At 37.3% G+C, this 19,822-nt stretch overlaps 1 protein-coding gene across 1 annotated transcript in view; it reads left to right on the forward strand.

Annotated features, from left to right (window-relative positions):
• Positions 1-294: 294 nt before the first annotated feature.
• The window catches only part of LOC136858268 (lysosomal alpha-glucosidase), a 246,183-nt gene continuing 226,655 nt past the window's right edge, over positions 295-19,822 (forward strand). Inside the window, exon 1 of the mRNA XM_067137674.2 lies at positions 295-529. The gene's annotated coding sequence lies outside the window, so the exon portion shown is untranslated. The remainder of the gene's footprint in view (positions 530-19,822) is intronic.

The raw sequence follows: 19,822 nt of genomic DNA on the forward strand, positions 1-19,822 counted from the left end.
CCGGGAATCGAATCCGGAACCCTCTGAACCGAAGGCAAGTACGCTGACTATTTAGCCAACGAGTCGCACAATGGTAGGATTGAAACCCGTCTCTCGTTATTAAAACACACATAAACGCTTCTAATGATAAATGGTTTAAAACTATTCTAATAAATGCGAGCTCCTCTCAAACTTGTCAATCATGATTTTCTTATCATCGTTTCCTCTGCCCACAGCATTGCGATAAATGTCGTCATAGATACAGATAAGGAATTTCTGATTCCTGCACTGTCAAACGATAAGATATAACTGTAACGCAATGAGACAGTGCTCTCTTATCCTTTGTCTTGAATATCAGATATAGGGACTGTATTAGGTTCTAAATTAAATACACAGTTGTAAGTATAGTGTACTAATTATTAAAAGAATGATGGTGCTGAGAAATGAAATGTGTGCTGGTTGTTAGTGTATATAACGAACTTGTGAGTCTCAAGCGGTGGTGTACTGTATCTTCATTGTCCATACTTCAAGTGAGAAACGCTAAAGACATGTAAGTAGATACCTTTTGTATTCATGTAGATAATATTTCAGTATAGTACATACCGGCTTATAAAATTTCTATCTATGTTGGAAGGCATTTACATAGTGTAGTCAAACCATTCGCAATATTTTATTGGTTAGAATTCATCCGTTTTAGTATCGAAATATTGTTAACAGTTAACCGTTTCCTATGAAAATCAAAGATGGAGATCATATTGGAAGAATATGTACAAATAATGTGTACAGATTCGCTTATGAACCATAAACTTGGTAATGACAGAGAAATGTAGGTTATGTACCATCATATATGTAAGTATGTATGTATGTGTGTATGTATGTATGTATGTATGTATGTATGTATGTACGTGTGTACGTGTGTGTGTGTGTGTGTGTATGTATGTATGTATGTATGTATGTATGTATGTATGTATGTATGTATGTATGTATGTATGTTTAGTCCTCAACCCGAAGGCTGGTTTTGATCCTCAACAGCTCCACCATTAGCTGTCATAGATAGCCTAGGTAGCACTGAAGAGGCATACTCGCGAAATGAGTAGTGAGGTAGTTTCCCGTTGCATTCGTCAATGAGCCAGAAGCTGATATTATATATGTCTGCCAAGCCCACCGAAATGTATGCGCCAACCGACCCTATGAGCAACATTTTCACACCATTCATGACAGGAACTGGCTGCATAAGAAATGATATTACTAGCAACGCTCATACCTCAGTCAGTTTCATATTTTCAAAGCCAAGGATAAGACTGAGACAGATCAATAAATGTAACCAAATTGCTTTAGCCCATACCAGAAGATATAGTGTACTATAAACACTAGGTCTCGCCTGCAAAGGCGTGATACCATATATATTTCCATTTGTTATATTCAAAAGACTGGAAAGTTTCTTCACATTCTCACCAATTTTATTCGTGCTGGTTTAAAAATTTGTTGGGGTCAGCATTTTGCTATGGAATCAGCCTAGTTTTACGGGTGGATGCCCTTCCTTGCACGAACGTTTTGTCGAGTGATGTGTTTACTACTGGATGTTTCTGTGGTGGTTAGTAGTGAAGTGTGCTATGTATGTATGAATAGAAGTGTACTGAGACGAACACGATCAGCCTGTCTCTGAACTAGGGAAATTAACCTACGCAGTTGAAATTCTCGGCTCCGCCTGGAATCGAACCCAAGACCACCTCAACCGATGAATAGTACACTGACCATTCAGCCAAGGAGATAGATTCTTCACACTCTCGCTATTTAGCAATAATATACAATAAAATAACATTTTACACATTCTCATACTATGCAATCCAATTAATCAGTCTCCGCAGGTGTGGGATGCCAAGCAGGTAGATCATACGACAGAGCCTAAGCATGCTAAGGTAAATATTGATCTTATAGCTCGTGGACAATTTTAACTCACAAAAATTACAATAAAGAAAATCTAATAAATAGGGTGTATCATAATTAAAAGCGTAATATTAAACAGCTGTATGTACACTGTACAAGAAGTAAAATGTATTGGTAAACATGGAACCGCAAACGAGCTATTTGCGAGATAATTTTGAATTTGTGGTTCCCAGCAACCACTGACATGACTGTACGTTAACGTCATCCTAATTACTATAAGGTACGAATACAACATTAAGAAAAATGATTAGATAATTTGGTAGAAGTGCAGTTGTTCTTAATGTACAAGAAAACAGTCTGGACGTAACTGATGGGAGCATTACAAATTTATTGTTAAAAACGTTCTATCAGGCTAGATGTCGGTCCCCTTTAAACAACGAGCATCATCATCATCATCGTTCTATCAGGTTTTGATCAATGCAGTAACTTGCCAATGATACATTGGATCAATGATGTGCGTTACACAACTAGCAAATTCAATTTCGAAGTCGATGTTGACAAGTATGTTATGATATCTGCAGCATCGACTGAAAAAAGCTAGCAGTGAACATAATTTTGAAACAGCCTACAGCTGGTGCTGGCCATACAAGAGGAGCATCAATAGAAATAATAACGTGAGTTAATTGTTTGACCTGCCAACTGTAAACCGTGCACCAAAGAGCATTAGAATTATTCTGGTAGTTTGACAACCTAAAACGTAATTCCATTAGTCAAAATAATTGAAATGAAATTTATAAAAGGGACAAGTTACTTGCAATATGATATCTTCAGTACAGGAAGCTACGAAATAAAAACTGATCTTTTGTTTCGTCTTCTGTTTTTCATAATTATTCACAAAAATGTATTGACTTTCTCATAGTTACGCTCGTTAGTGCACAGAAATTTGTGCAATGATATTGTTGTGAGTCTTCAATTCCCTCCAAATTTCATAGTGATTTCATGATAATCAGTTAGATTATTATAAACTACTCTAAATGCATTTTATATAAACATATATGCGATATTCTTAGCATGGATCACAGGTAACCATGAATTACCATAAATGTAATGTTGTTTCTAATTTAGTTAAATTTTCAGAACATAATTCATATTTTAAGTTTTGCTTCATGCTTTTTTTTGAAAGAGTGTTATCAATTTGGTACATGTCTCTGCGAGTATTGTGGATCATTACGGGAAAGTAAGTGATTGCAACACTGGGACAGTAACTTTCTAGTATTTCAATGCATGAAAACGTATCAGTCTATAGAAGTAGCCTACTTAATGAAATAAGCCTATTGTTCAGAGTGAGTGAAACTGGGGACATAATCAAATGTCACGGTAACTTACTGCATTTCTACCAAACACATAATACAAATTTAAGGCAGTCCTCTTGCGAATATGATTCCGCTTCTAAGATAATTACGCAGTATATTAGTAATTAGGAGTAACATTTTTAACGAAAATTTGAGAGTGTTCTACATTTAAATGTAGTACATAACAACGAATACAATAAAAAACCATCAGAAATTTAAACTAAGCTTCTACCAGGGCATTCGTGAAAATAGAGTGGTAGTGAGTGGTAGCATCAACTTTACTTTATGATCCTTATTTCTTTATGTTTCTAAGGTGCTTCTTTAAATGTACGAATAAAACTTAACCCTATGATACTTGCAGTAAGGAGGTTCCACTCATAACAGACAAGTACTTGAACGAATGATCGTAAATGGCAGTTCTGTGGGTAGCAAATCAAGGATGGAATTATTAGTAGACCTAGGACTGTGATGGTATAAGAGGTAATTGAAATATGAATAAAGGTTAAAAGGCTGTGAAATGAAATACTTTATGGAGACGGCATAGAGTATGCACAGTGCGACGGATTTCTAGCCAGGGCCAAGATAGGTGGTTCTATGAAGCAGTTACGTGATCATAGTACCGTAGGTTACAGACGTGTCTCACACACGCATTTTGACTACGTTACATCTTCTCAATAACTTACGCCCAGCTTCTGTATAGATAGCAAAACAATAGTCAAAATGAAGGAAAACTAGAGCTTCTACCAGCATTCATTTTAAGTTTTCAGGATATTAGTATTTAAATACCCGCCGCATGTGCAGCGGAGAATATTCTGTGGATGATGTTCGTAATTATGCATTGTCCATAACATGTTATCATTGAACGTAATGCCTATGACTTTCACTGATGACATGAGTGGCATGTTAGTATTACATAGCATTATAGACGGAATATCGTATCGATTGACCTTTGCAAGTAAGTTCGGATGTCCAAGGATGATGGCTTGCGTTTTTACTGGGTTTAACGCACGACCACATCTAAAAGACCGCGAACAAAGCGATATTATATCCTGATTGACTTTTTCTGCGGCCGAAAATATTTGGTCTGGATGTTTGTGAAGGTAACTTTGTACATTATCAGCATAAATGTGGTAATTGCATTTTTTCAGGTTTTGAGATATATCAGTAATGTAAATAGAAAATATAATGGGTCCTGACTCCGATCCTTGGGGCACTCCACACTACACATCCTATGAAACACACTGCCGACGGCCATGCAGGTAGGAATGCAAGCAAAGGAGAGCACTGTAAGAGAAATGAAAGGAATAAAAATTAGATAAAAAATGTCAATATCAAAACTTTCTTTCACGTCTAGGGGCATAAAAGCTGTCACTTCCTTACTGTCCATTGCTTCTCGAATGTATTCTGTGACCTTCAGCAGTGCCGTTGTAGTATTGTGTGCTTAACGAAAACCAGATTGTAGTGGGTCGAGTAAGTTGTAAGTCTTCATGTAGTCTGTTACTTGTGAGTATGTGTCAACAAGCGATAAATACTAGCGTTTTATATTAGCATAAAGTATGCAAATGGCTCTGTAGTTAGACGGTTCAGGAAGGTAAACTACATTTCTTAGAGCACATTTAATGCCCGCCTTCTATTATTCGGGATATATGCTGTATAGGAGGGAAGAGTTAAATATGTTAAATATTGCAGGTAATATTATTTCCAGAAAAAATATATCCTTTCCATTCCTCTACTGTCATTTACTTTCGCCGTTATTTTTATCCGATTTATAGCAAACCTTACTTGTGATTGGGTTGCTGGTTGGAAATAGAAATGTTCTGTGTTTGTTAGCGTCTTTGTTTAATTCCCATCTAGCACTTCCTGTTTAAAGGCTGCATTTAGTGTGCAGTTTGATGCAAAATAATCGTTTAGTTTTTCCAAGGATATATTTATGTGACATTATATGTTCGATAACTTGGCATTTTGTCCGCAAATGGCTATTTAACTTATCCGATTCTCTGTCACTAATTCGAAATAATGAATATTTTCAAAATTCCTGAAAGCAAAGTAAATAAATTTATATTCCTTCACATTAGGAACACCACGTGCGAACAGTTTATTCATCAACAGGATGTACTTCTTCTACTTCACAAGTCTGTACGGCGTTTTCATTACTATATGGAAGAATTGCGTCACATACCAATACGGCAAACTTTGATAATTAGAATTGTTATTCGGTAAACACGCATTTTCCACTGAAGTTACTGAAAGGAGCAATCGAATCTGATCATTAGGTCTTTCAGATACACATTTTCTAGTAGTGCTATTGAATACATTTACAGAGACAATCGCCTGGCTAAAAATTTATACTTCGTTTCCAAAAAGTTTTTTTTGCTAGGGGCTTTACGTCGCACCGACACAGATAGGTCTTATGGCGACGATGGGATGGGAAAGGCCTAGGAGTTGGAAGGAAGCGGCCGTGGTCTTAATTAAGGTACATCCCCAGCATTTGCCTGGTGTGAAAATGGGAAACCACGGAAAACCATCTTCAGGGCTGCCGATAGTGGGATTCGAACCTACTATCTCTCGGATGCAAGCTCACAGCCGCGCGCCTCTACGCGCACGGCCAACTCGCCCGGTCGTTTCCAAAATGAAGCACACATTTCTTATACAGCATATTCCGAAAATGTAAGAAGTAATCAGAACGATGACAGTACTCCCAGTAAAAACACAGTACGTGAAAATGAAAATACGTCCTATAGTCAATCACTTAGGAGTTATGCCTATATATTTCAAAAACCTGCTATGGAGGGCATATTTACGCCCCAATATTCACTGTTCACATCCTAATTATCTCCCACGTTATTGAACAAACCAATAGATACTATAGACGTCTCATTCCATAGTAATATTGGAGTCAGGAATTCTCCCTTCAGGTACCCTATAACGTAACCATCTTCTAATGATAATTAATTCAATGATGTCTGTTTTTCCTCCGTGGAAAAATGATGTTAGATTCGCTCGTTGATAACTCCGTGCACGAATACTAGTAACATTCGAAAGTAGCGGTTCGTTAGCTGCAAGGCAGTTAAAGTTTGGAACACTTTGAACACTTTTTGTACACTAGCAAGGCTACAGCTACTCGACGTGGAGTTTACCACATTTTTGAAGCAACCTATAGATACCACTGTCGTCTCATTCCACGGAAGAATAGTCATATGATGATAACACAGTCGTACATCTTATATCGAATGTTATGAGTTCCTGCTATTTCAGTTTCAATTCTACCATCTACATACATTTTATGAACAAGATAATTTTCATATCATTAGAAAAAATTCTCATGCTCTAACATACTTTGGGACACATGAGGCCCTGTTCTGCCGGATGACACTTTTAATAAATTGTAGAAACCAGTCTAACGATGGAAGCAGAGGCAGTGTACCTAATACGTGAGAAATATTGAAAAAGCTTGGAATCCAGCACAAGACTTTGGAAAAAAATTATAGTGGACATTTTAAAAGGTTCGGTGACAAAAATCGTCACTTATACTGCTCCTAAATGACATATCATCTAGGGTTCCCTTTCTATACAAGTTTCGGTTATCATCGCCTTAAATGTAAGAATTAAGGATCATTGTGGTCATTCACGCTTTGAGAGCTGATGCCTTTTGAAAAATATATGTAGGCTACCTTCATTGACTATGCCCGAGTATATGATTGTGTCAATCATTCCGAAATCTTCCGAATTCTCAACACAATAGGAATATATATTTTAGATCTTACTTTATACAAGTAACTATCAACCTAATGATTCATCCATCCAGTTGGCGAAGTTCCAATTTAGGCTTTGGACAATTTCTAGTCATTGTGTGATAATTTCAATTGCTTCTCTGTTACAAATTCTGGTTTTTAGTTAATGTACACAATGTAAATCTATGTAAATATCTCCTAAAGCACAACTTTTTGTAAAAAAATAAAGCATAAGACCATTGTATTTAGTTTTAAGTTCTAATGTTTAATTAGTTTAAAGTCTTGGTCTCAAGATTATTATTAGGCTGAAGATGCCGAAAACTAGGGCGAAACATGTTCCTAATAGTATATGTAAGTCATGTAGGATTTAATAACTACAGAATATAATTGTATCGAATAGGTGGACACAGTAAATTTTATTCTTGAGAGAATTTTCTTGATCTTACTTTTGTCACAAACGTGTATGAACATCAAGAAGCTTCCGTCAGAATTGGAAACTCCAAGATTCTCGCTATTGGGATCTAACAAGGAGTACGGTAATGATGGTCATTTTCTCTCCTGCTTTTTGATCTGTAGTCTGAGCTGAACTTTGGGTGCTATTAAAGAAGCGGAAGATGGAGTAAACGTTACTTGTCAGCTGACCAACACTCTGAAGTACGCTGGTGACACAGAACTAAAACTCTTCGGCGTAAGGTAGAGGGAATTGTAGCAGAAGGGGATAAAATTGACTCAGAAATAACACTGATTATACAGAGGTGTATGATACCGTTGTTATAGCAAATGAATTAAGTACGCTCCAACGCATGATAGGCAAATTAGTCCAGCGCAGAGAAGAGGTTTGCCTGTTTGTCAACGCTTCCAAGACCAAAGTTGCAGTCATCTCTAAAAGAAAAATCCAAGCAACCCTGTCAGTGAAAGGCAATAAGATTGAACAGGTATCCTCCTTCAAATACTTGGGCACTGTGCTAGATAAGGAATGTCATTCTAAGAGACAGATAAAATCTAGAATATAAGAGGCAAGGAGACAAATTTTTAGCATGAAACAGCTATTTACAAGATCGAATCTAAGTCATCAATTGAGAATGCGAATGATTCGGTGCTCCATTTTTCTCTTTGGATGTGAAAGCTGGACCCCTGACCAAAATCTAGAAAAGAATAATTGATGCTTTTGAAACGTATCTATATCGCCGCCTACTCCTAATACCTTGCGTGTTGAAAATTTCAAATGACGAAGTTCTTCATCGCATGAAGAAACGAAAAGAGCTATTACTTACTGTAAAAGAAAGGAAAACCCTATATCTAGGGAACATTATGAGAGGCGATAAGTAACAGCTATTACAACTCATCACTGAAGGTAAGATACAGGGGCAAAGGTCTATTGTCAGGGGGAGGAATTTATGGCTGAAGGACATCCAAAGATGGCACAACTGCACTTCAGAAGATGCTTTCCATGCTGCAATATCACGCCCGCAGATGGCTATGTGGACAGTCAACCTCCGCTAGGAGAAGGTGCCTCAAGAAGAAGAAGAAGAAGAAGAAAGGTGATGGCCATTACTAGAACTCGTGACACGCACATTCTTACGAACATGTATTTGAAACAACTTGAACAAGTACGGAAGTTTATGTACCCCGGCAGCTGGATTAATGAAGACTTGGACCCGCATTTAGTGACCCATGATCGAATAGAAAGGGCTTGGGGTAGCTTTCTTAAAATGAGGAGTCTACTGTGTGCCACCAGCATCAGCCTGGAGGCAAGTCACAACTTCGGCAGATAATATGTATATTCAGTGCTACTGTGCGGCGCTGGAACAGGGGCTCTGAAAAGTAACACCACTAGGAGAAATAATGCCTTCGAGGAGCGGGTTTTCCAAAGGATATTATGGATCTTATTAACTGACTACCTCTGCACTGCTGTCGTACTCAGACGCATGAGGAGGGAACGAATGTTGGTGTGTACAGTTGTAACTATTAGATGACTACCAATAAATAATTTAATGAATAAAATATATAAATAACATTAGTGAAATAAATTAGTAATACTCAAAATAATGTGTCGAAATATCCGTAGTATGGGCGCCAGAGTTCACCAGAATGGATCCCTCGAATGTTGATAGTGCATGATAAACTTTATATCCCAGGGCGTGTACATAATGCTGCGTACTGCTACATCTGCTGCAGGCCTTACCTAACCTCCTGAAAACGACTAAATAGGTAGGAACTGCACCTAGGTTCATCAATAACTCCACTGATTCTAAAATAGCTAACTATATTGTTAACAAAATCCGTGCATGAGCACCTCATCAACACACAAAATTATACTTATAATACACAACTAAAAGATTGCTGGAAGACTCCATATTTACAACAACAACAATAATGAAAACAGTGGGAAAACGAAAGCGAGAACTAAGCTACCATTTGTAGATAGTCCGATGAACAATGTACATATATGTAGATAAATACCCTTCACTGTCTCTGTATCAATACTACTTGCCGATTCTCATAATCGGCAGTTATCACATCACACAGATACTGTACCATGTAATACTGTGTTCACATATTTTAACACTTGGTGTAAAGATATATACATTTGAGAAACACACGCCTGTCGATCCTCAATATAAATTATGGAAAGTCTGAGATAGCTTTCACCAACATATAATGCCAGACATCCACAAGTACTAAAACACTTAATGCGTACGCCCTCCGCAATTTGCTGATCAGCCACTTTCCACGAACATAACAAAACTACGTTCCACGAACGTTTGAAGTCCAGTCCATTGTAGCCGTGTCACTCGAATACCGTATATCAGCACTACTTCCTTCTCGCACAGTGTGTCAGTACTCCTTCCTGTCCGTACCGAGTGTGGTTCCCGCCGTCTGATCAACCTTTATAGGGATCAGCATTCCCCTTCATCTCACATAATACGTCTGGATTGGTCCTTGCCAGCCAATCATGAGTGATCCTCTAGTAAAGACCATGCCCTGAACTTCTTCGTGCTCCCAAGACATAAACAAACGCTGGGGTATATCACATGAGTCATAGAACTTTCCTATTACAATAACATCAACAAACACATCTCATCAGACACTGGGATGCCCGCATGAGTCATACGAATTAACAGAGTCCAAGATAGCAATGTTTTCCCACTCATGCAAAACAAATTACTCATACTACATATATGGTTACCTTCCAGCTTACAGAGATTAATGACAAAACATACAAATGAAATACTGATAATAATAATAATAGTAATAAATCGAATACTGACAGTAATATCTCTAACTTCTACATACAGGGCGAGGGTGTGATATATGTACTATCACACAGTCAAGAAAGAAAGACAGCCTACCTTGGGTATATTATGGATGATAAGAACAACATGTAGGTTAAAATTGACGGGTGTAGAGGTCGCGTTCAAGAGAAACACATTTGTCTGATGAACTTACGGAACTGGACAGGACTAGATTCGAGTAGAGTGAGGAGGAGAGCCGAACATCGTACAGACTTCGATATGAGTATGGCCATCCTTCAGTAATTGAGAAGGCACTACAAGAAGAAGATGATATGATATGATATGATATGATATGATATGATATGATATGATATGATATGATATGATATGATATGATATGATATGATATGATATGATATGATATGATATGATATGATATGATATGATATGATATGATATGATATGATATGATATGATATGATATGATATGATATGATATGATATGATATGATATGATATGATATGATATGATATGATATGATATGATATGATATGATATGTATGTTCAGTCATCAGCCCTAAGGCTGGTTGGATCCTCAACAGCTCCGCCATCAGCTGCCATAGATGTCCTAGGCATCACTGAAGAGGCGTACTAGGGAAATGAGGAGTGAGGTAGTTTCCCGTTGCCTCCCTCACCGAACCAGAAGTTGCTATTGCATATCAGTCTGCCAAGCCCACTGAAATGCATGCACAAACCGACCCTATGAGCAACATTTTCACACCATTCATAGCAGGGATTGGCTGCATAAGGAATGGCATTACCAGCATCGCTCATACCTCAGTCATTTTCATATTGTCAAAGCCTAGGATAAGACAGAGACAGATCAATGAAAGCAAACTTGCTCTAGCCTATACCAGAAGACTTAGTGCACTGTAAACACTAGGTCCCGCTGCAAAGGCAAATTATGATATGATATGATATGATATAATATGATATGATATGATATGATATGATATGATATGATATGATATGATATGATATGATATGATATGATATGATATGATATGATATGATATGATATGATATGATATGATATGATATGATATGATATGATATGATATGATATGATATGATATGATATGATATGATATGATATGATATGAGTATGTCTGGAAGTTTAGAAAATACCGTAAATATTTTACTCCTAATTATTAAATATACATATCGGTAGGTCTTCCTGTGGATCAGTGGTGAAATGTCGGATTTATGATTACAGTAAAAGCTCTTCGTTTCCCGCCCGACTGAGGTAGTCCTACTTTTGAAAATCGGAAAGAATTCCATTCGACTCCGCATATGGCATGTTGGGGTCATGTAAAAGATGCTTGGTGACACATTTCTTGTTTACTGTTGAACATTAATTAAAACAGCCATAGATCATCTAAGAGACATGCAGCTTATTCTACCATTTCTTTCAGCAAAACGGAACATTGAATCTGACGCGCTGACAGCCAATATGCGTCACATCTAAATGGCTGCACGTGGTGTCCGAGATTATACGATTATTATTTATAATATATATGCAGCTTACTTAGGTATTTAGTGAAAATAGTAATAATAGTAATATACAGCGCGATTATCTTAGCAGCGATACTTACTCGATGCAGGAATGCGTTAGCCTTTGGTAGGCGAATAACTTTGGCTGCCTATATACCACTGCCCATATCATTTTTCTGAAAAAGTATAGTTGTATTGTTATCTGGTATTGAATCTTGAAACTTATTATACTGAACAAAAACTGAAATAAAATGCTTCACGTAATTACATAAAACACTGGAAATGCAGAAGTTTTACTCACATGTTATGTTTATCTTGCCTCAACACTAAGACCGTGATTAATGATAACGAGTTCATTGAAAAGGTTTGGAAAAGAAATGGGTTACTCCTCGTCTTCATTTGTTCCGTCATTTATTAAACTCAACATAGACCGGTGTCGTCTTCTGAGGTCGCGGCTAGATGAAGTGTGGCTTTCTCTTCAGTGGCTCCTCGTCTGGAAAGAAAATATAAGCCAAGATATGATTTTTCCTAAGACGTATTGAAAGCTTAAATTATTCTAGAATGCACTAAATTCTTAGAATAAGCATAATATATGGAGAGAGTTCCAGCCTAGGAGCGCAACAGAAGATCGTTATTTCGGAACAAATCCGACATTCGAGTACAATGGGTTTAATTTGTGTCCTGTAGTTGACAGACGTAAGTAAGTTATTATTACTATCGAATATCCTCAGACTCCTTCACTCCAAGCAATACGGAAGTCTCCATTGAATGCACCAACAGAACGAAAAGTCCTCCAGTACTGAAATAGCAGGTAGGGAGATGCGTGTCTCAATATCATAATCACTTATTTTCAGGTCCCGTCTAAGTTTGATCACTGGAGCATGTACAAAAATTGGTACTACAATATCAGAGATCATCAAGCATAGAACACATGGTGAAGTTTCAAGGATTAATCGATTATTATTTTCATATTTCAAGTTATAACGGTAAAACTGCTCAGTTAAAAGTAACGTTTCTTTTAAATTAATTTCCATCGAAATTTATAGAAAACCTTTCGACTGAGATACTTTACACAATGTGACGAAAACGAAATTGATCCCACTTGAAGAAATAAATCACTGAACTGGGATTACTCGTTCCTAGTCTATTTTTTGTTCCATTGATACTGCAAGCACAGCTGTTGAAGGCAATCCTTATCTCTTGTTACATTCTCAGAGTTGTTATTGGAACTTCGATTAATCTACCCGGCTCACCACTTTCCTGTCACATTTAAGATAAAATTTCAACGAACAAACATTTTTGACTCACTTCTCGTCTATTTTAACTGTTCACGGCCACAGCCATTCTAAGGTAACAAGAACATCCTCTAAATCGACAAAAATGAAATGACATATTCTGTGTATCGCAAGACGCCATATTTAGTCCACTGTATGTAAGGTTCTGATGATTTCACTGCAATTAAAGTTCTCATTTCCAACATCATCTCGCCCTATGATTTGAAATGTATAAATCAAAACATCAGTTGTGAAGTTAATAACAATCAATACAATAATTCACAAAATATAAAAGGAAGATTTCCGGGCTGAGTAGCTCAGACGGTTGAGGCGCTGGCTTTCGGATCCCAACTTGGCAGGGTCGATCCTGGCTCAGTCCGGTGGTATTTGAAGGTGCTAAATACATCAGCCTCGTGTCGGTAGATTTACTGGCACGTAAAAGGACTCCTACGGGACTAAATTTTGGCACCTCGGCGTCTCCGAAAACCGTAAAAATGAAGCTAATGGGACGTAAAGCCAATAACATTATTATTGAAAGGAAGTCTTCTCACGCTGCCTCTTCTTGAAATATTCACGTTTTGCAGCGAAAACTGCGTTTCTGCTCAACTCTTACAGCTTCATTTCCCACGTCTACTTCATAACAAAAAATTCGCCGTAATGGCAGAAACAGCTCCCTAGAGGTCGTCTTCACCTCACCGACACTGAATCCCCCCAATAAATAAATACATGAATAAATAAATAAATATCCTTCTTCGAAAATACCTGCACTAGTGTCAGAGGCCAGAATGTTCTCTTCTTTTCCTCGTTTTAAAGCAGAGGGATACATCCCCAACTTTCAGATGCATTTATTTCCCTCCCTAGGTGCTGCTGAAAGAACTGATCAAGATATTTCTCTCTGAAATTTTCAATTTTCCTTTGAGCCGCTCTTGCTTAGGTTCGATTAGTGCTGATCATTGAAATCAGGCTCACCCGATTATATTACACTCTGTGGAAATATAGTCGAAGTCAGAGGGCTAAAGTATTTAGGACTGTTAGACAACAGAGTTAAGGACTTTGAATTCACTGCAGCCTCAGGGTCACATACTACGCTAACTATTTCTTCACAGGTGAGAGACGCTTGTTCCAAAACTTCCCCCAAGTGTTTCTACCCCTTTTGAATCAGACGCTCTCATCCACCCCACCAGGCAGCAGTCGGTGGGTTAAATTTCCACTGAATCCCCCGATAAATTAATAAATAAGTAAATAAGTGAATGAATAAATAAAAAAATAAAAAATAAGTCAATGAATGAATGAATGAATGAATGAATCAATCAATCAATCAATCAATCAATCAATCAATCAATCAATCAATCAATCAATCAATCAATCAATCAATCAATCAATCAATCAATCAATCAATCAATCAATCAATCAATCAATCAATCAATCAATCAATCAATCAATCAATCAATCAATCAATCAATCAATCAATCAATCAATCAATCAATCAATCAATCAATCAATCAATCAATCAATCATCAGATTTTAGGGCTGTCATCCAGATGGCAGATTCCCTATCAATTACTTATCTAGATTTTTTAAATGTTTTCAAAGAGCCTGGGCATTTATCGTACATTTCCATTGGTAAATTATTGAATATCACTGCAAATCGAACAGGTATTGTGCAATCTACTTTGTAAAATGACTCACCGTTTAGCCAGCACTTAGCCCGAAACGAGGGTCTGAACCGTCATTGAAATTGCCACCATATTTCGATATAGTTTGGGGCCAAAATCTTACACATTTCAACAGCTTGGAATTTTTCCGCAAAAGAAAGAGTGCTCAGTGACCAAGCGATATTAAGTACATAACTAAAGTTCCTTAAAATGAAGTGACTTTTAACACATGGTTCATGGATTTTACAGAAAATCAATAGAGTGGAAGAAAGATATTGCGGTTTTCCTACAATGCCCCAGTCCATTCAGTGCATACCGTATGCATATCTAAACCTTCCCCTAAATGATACTCTTCGTATGAAGTTTTGTCGAGATCTATCCAGCCATTTCGCCGTGATGGTGGAACAAACGGACAAACAGACACGAAAGCTTAAGAACCGCTGATACGGTCTTGAGCTGACCTGAATAGAATAAATATCTGAAAAATTGGCAAAACAAAGAAAAAGTTACAGACAGCGGAGCCCCTGCGACTTTATTTATATATTATGTGTCCTCTTGAATTCCAACTTTACATTCATATTATATTTCCTACTGCTAAGAGGTCCAAACAAGAGTATTCGTCTACTAACGTCATTATCCGCCATCTCTCCATTGACAGCTCGAAGGATACCACTTAGTTGAGCAGCTCGTCTCCTCAATTCCAAGTCTTCCCAGCCCAAATGTTTGCAATATTTTCCCAGCAATACTCTTTTGTCAGAAGTCACCATGAACAATTCAAGCTTTATGGACCTTTTTCAGATTTCTGATCAAGTAATCCTGTGTGGGATCTGTAATTGGGATCTTACCGGAGACGTATACACCCACCTTTTTACATCCTCACTACAATCACTGAATACTTTCGTAACCATATGAAGACATCTGTAACCATTTTTTACGACCTCGTTAAGGTAATTACCCAAATGTAGATCTTTCCTTCTATTAACACCTAAGTACGAACAGTAATCCCCATGCGGTACTATCATCACACTAACACAGTAATTAAAAACTAAGAGGACTTCTTCTCTTCATAAAATTTACAACCCGAACTTTCATCCCATTTTCCATCATACCATTGTGTGCTGTTCATCTCAGAACATTGTCTAGCTCTTCTTGTTGTCGGTCACAAAAGTGCAACTTATTGACTATATCATCCGCAAAAAATACTTATCTGTGATTCCAGTTATTTCTTCACGTTCTTTAAATATATAAGAAAACATTGAGGTTCCATAATACCGGCCTGCGGGGCCTTCCAGTCTTTCATTGCAGGGTCAGATAACGCTACTCTTAGTTCCATTTTGCAGAAATTTAGCCACCTATTCAATCACTCTTTTGTCTATTCTAATAGCCCTTATTTTCGTTAGTGTTGTCCAATCATCTACCCTATCAAACGCTTTGGTAGATCAATAGCAATACAGTCCATTTGACCTGCTGAGTCTAAAATATCTGCTATATCTTTCTGGAATCCTACAAGTTGAGCATCACTGGAATAATCTTCCCTAAACCCGAACTGCCTACAACCAAACTAGTTAGTAATATCGAAAATGAGTCCAAGATAATCAGAAATAATATTTTCACTGAGCTTTCAAGCAACACATTTCAATCTAGCTGGTTTTAAATTGTCCGTTGTATGTTTATTACCCTTTCCCTTGTGCACTGAGGCTACTATTGCAACTCTCCATTCATTTGGTATAGCTCTTTCGTACAAACGTTAATATCTATATATATAAAATAACTTGTCCTGACTGACTGACTGACTGACTGACTGACTGACTGACTGACTGACTGACTGACTGACTGACTGACTGACTGATTCATCATCGCCGAGCCAAAACTACTGGACATAAAGAAATGAAATTTTGGGGATATATTCATATTAAGATGTAGGTACTCGCTAAGAGAGGGTTTTTGGATATTCCATCGCTAAGGGGGTGAAAAGGGGGGTGAAATGTTAAAAAGAGTGTATCTATATCTCAAAACTTTAAAAGTTTACAGATGTAAAAATTGGTATTTAGAATCTTCTTTTAAAATAAGGATACACGTATTTTTTTGTTTTCTGAAAACCCCAATAGGAGGGGTGAAAAAGGGTGAAAATGGGGAAAAATGGGTTGAATGCCTTCAATCAGGATACCGATACTTATATCTCAGAAACTGAAGATATTACAGACCTGAAAATTGGTACTTTTGATCTCTTTTAAAAATAAAGAAACACGTATTTTTTTGTTTTTGGAAAATCCAATTAATGGGAGGGTGAAAAGGGGGTGAATTTTTAAAATGAGTGAATCTATATCTCCAAACTTTTAAAGTTTGCAGATATAAAAACTGGTATTTAGAATATTCATTAAAAATAAAGAAACACGTATTTTTTTGTTTTCGGAAAATCGCAATAGGAGGAGTGAAAAGGGGTGGAAAATGGGTTGAATGCCTTTAATGAGGTTACTTATATCTCAGAAACTGAAGATATTACAGACCTGAAAATCGGTGTTTGGGGTCTCCTTTAAAAATAAAGAAACACGTATTTTTTTGTTTCTGGAAAATCCAATTAAGGGAGGGGGTGAAAAGGGGGTAATATTTTAAAATGAGTGTATCTATATCTCAAAACTTTTAAAGGTTATAGATGTGAAAATTGGTATTTAGAATCTCCTTTAAAAATAAAGAAACACGTATATTTTTTTTTCGGAAAAGCCAATTAATGGCGGTTAAACAGGAGTGACAAATTGGGGTGAATTTTTGAAAGACTATATCTACAGAATGTCTTGGAAACGTAAAATGTTACAGACGTAAAAAGTGGGTGTTTGGAATCTCCTGTAAATGTAAAGAAACATAGGTGATTTGTTTTTGGAAACTCCACTTAAGGGGAACTCAAAAGGGGTGAAATTTTGAAATGAGAATTTTTACAGTATATCTAAAAAACTTAACATGTTACAGAAGTGAAAAATGGTATTTTTTATCTCTATTAAACATAAAGAAACGTGTATTTTTAGTTTTCGGAAATATCACCTGGGTGGAGGGGGGGGGGTTAAAGTGACTGAAAATGGTGTTGAATTCTTTTAATTAGGCTACTGATATATCAAAAATGAAGTTTTTACAGACGTGAAATTTGATATTTTCAATCTGCTTTTAAAGTAAAAATACACGTATTCTCTTAAAATCCAATGAAGCGGGGGGGGGGGGGTGTGAAAGAATTGAAAAATTAATTGGCTTAATTGTATGAGAATACATACATCTAATAAAAACTAAAGTTATTACAGATGTGAAACTTCGTATTTGGATCTCCTTTAAAAACAAAGTGAAACGCGTTTTGGGCGGGAAACCATTTTGGAGGGCGGGAGTGTAAAGGAGTTGAATTCCTTTCATGAGGACACATAAATCAAAAACTGAAGAAGTTAGAGTCGTGATAATTGGTATTTAGAAGATCCTTTACTATTAAAGAAACAAGTATTTTTTTCGGGAAAGTTCACTTCGGGGGGGGGGGGGGAGTAGTGTGAAATGAAGTGAAAAAAGTAAATTACTTTTATGGGGATACTTATATCTCAAAACTGCAGGTAATAGACGTGAACATTGGTGTTTGGAATCTCCCTTAAACATAAAGAAACAAGCCTTCTTTTCATTTCTTTTTGTGGGGGGGGGGGGTTGCCGGTAAATAAACTTAACGGCGGTGGGGTGTAGAAGGAGGTGAGACCAATTGATTTTACTGTTATTAATGTACTTACAAGGATCCTCCGTTGCTCAGGCGGCACCGCGCCGGCCTCTCAAAGCTGGGTTCGGTGGTTCAAATCCCGGTCACTCCATGTGACATTCGTGCTGGACAAAACGGAGGCGGGACAGGTTTTTCTCCGGATACTCCGGTTTTCCCTGTCATCAGCCATTCCAGCGACACATAATAATAATAATAATAATAATAATAATAATAATAATGTTCCGGACCGTCGTCAAGTGTGCGGGCCGCGCTGGCAACGGCTCCTGGACGGGTAATGACTAAGAATGCAGTCCGGCCGCGGGTTCAGTGCCGCCAAATCACCCAATATGACACCATGCCGGATCCCCTGAAGGATTTTATCCATATAAAAAATGATTAAAGGAAAAGATGGCAAAGATTTACGGACCCAACTGACCAGGAGGAATACCTGAGCCTAGCCCGGGAAGTACGAAATCGATTGCTGGAAAGGAATATTGAAAAATGGGAGGAAACGTGCTGTAAAATAATAGAAAACGAGCCAGATCGCGAATTTCGGCGGATTATATATCTAAAACAATAAGCATTCAATTATAAATTTCAGTATAATACCGTAGCGAAGCACGGGTATCTTGCTAGTCAAATATGTATTTCAGATATGGAACACTATCCCTTCCTTCTTCTAGTGAATACTGTGTAACAGGTTGTTGACACCAACAAAAAGAAAACGTTTCATTGTCACTGAAAATTATTCTGGCCGTCCTCACTGAGCAATGAATATTCTATCCTCAAACCTAGCAGGAATTCTTCTATCGATAAGAAAGTTGCAAGTTCTAGATGGACAGCTCGAGAACACTGCACAAGAAAACAGTGTTTTCCGGCACGTTCTTCCGTCTCTTATGATCTAAGGACCTTAAAAAACGACTATAGTAGAGTCTTACACATTAGCGTCCCGAACTCTTTCTTCACGTACTGTTCTACAGATTGTTGTAACTTCAGTTAGGCACCAGGTAGTTTTATCGTCTCTTACTTGAATTAGGAATTTGCTTGTCAAAGTAACAACTGATGAATCAAAATGAAGGCCATCTCTTTCCATCAATTTCATAATTCCATTTATTAATACTCGGAAACACAAATTCTTGGTAGTGGAGGTGATACGTTCAGCGTAGGCGTTCGTATGCCCTACAATGTTACAAGGCTGTTTTACTCGGAGAAATTAAACCATGCATGGAGCATATCGTAGTCAGAAAGCTAAATAACCTCGATTTTTTACTGGATGAGGTAGGAATTCCTTCTGATTCAAGTCCTGAATTTTCTATTAGGATTCTCTTTCTCTTTTCGAAGTATGGCGTACTTTCTATTGATTTCAGATATATCTTCACTGGGTTTCTTAAAATTACACAAATCCATATCCATGTGCTGGAATTAAAACTTCGTATTA

This window comes from Anabrus simplex, chromosome 1 (assembly GCF_040414725.1).
Source record: "Anabrus simplex isolate iqAnaSimp1 chromosome 1, ASM4041472v1, whole genome shotgun sequence".
NCBI lineage: Eukaryota > Metazoa > Arthropoda > Insecta > Orthoptera > Tettigoniidae > Anabrus > Anabrus simplex.